Genomic DNA, 482 nt, shown 5'->3' with positions numbered 1-482 from the left:
AATAATAAATAAAAAAATAATAAATAAAACAATAAATAAAATAATAAATAAAATATAATATAAAATAAATATAAAATGAAATATAAAATAAATCTAAAACATAAAGATGAAAATAAAATGAAATGTAAAATAATATATAATATATAAATATTATAAAATATTATAAATATTATACAATGTTATAAAATGTTAAAAATATTATAAATATTATAAATATAATTATAATTATAGAATATAAAATATTATAAAATATTATTATAAAATGTTAAAATATTATAAAATGTTATAAAATGTTATAAAATTATGTTATAAAATATTATAAATAAAATATAACATTTTAATATTATATTATAAAATATAATATAAAATAATAAATATGGAATAAATCTGAAATGGGAAATATAAAGATACGAAACATGAAATAATATAAAACATGAAATAAATACATAAAATAAAATAAAAAATAAATATAAATAATAAAG

Source organism: Thamnophis elegans, unplaced genomic scaffold, assembly GCF_009769535.1.
Source record: "Thamnophis elegans isolate rThaEle1 unplaced genomic scaffold, rThaEle1.pri scaffold_128_arrow_ctg1, whole genome shotgun sequence".
In the NCBI taxonomy this organism is placed as follows: domain Eukaryota; kingdom Metazoa; phylum Chordata; class Lepidosauria; order Squamata; family Colubridae; genus Thamnophis; species Thamnophis elegans.
This window is presented reverse-complemented; position numbering follows the sequence as displayed.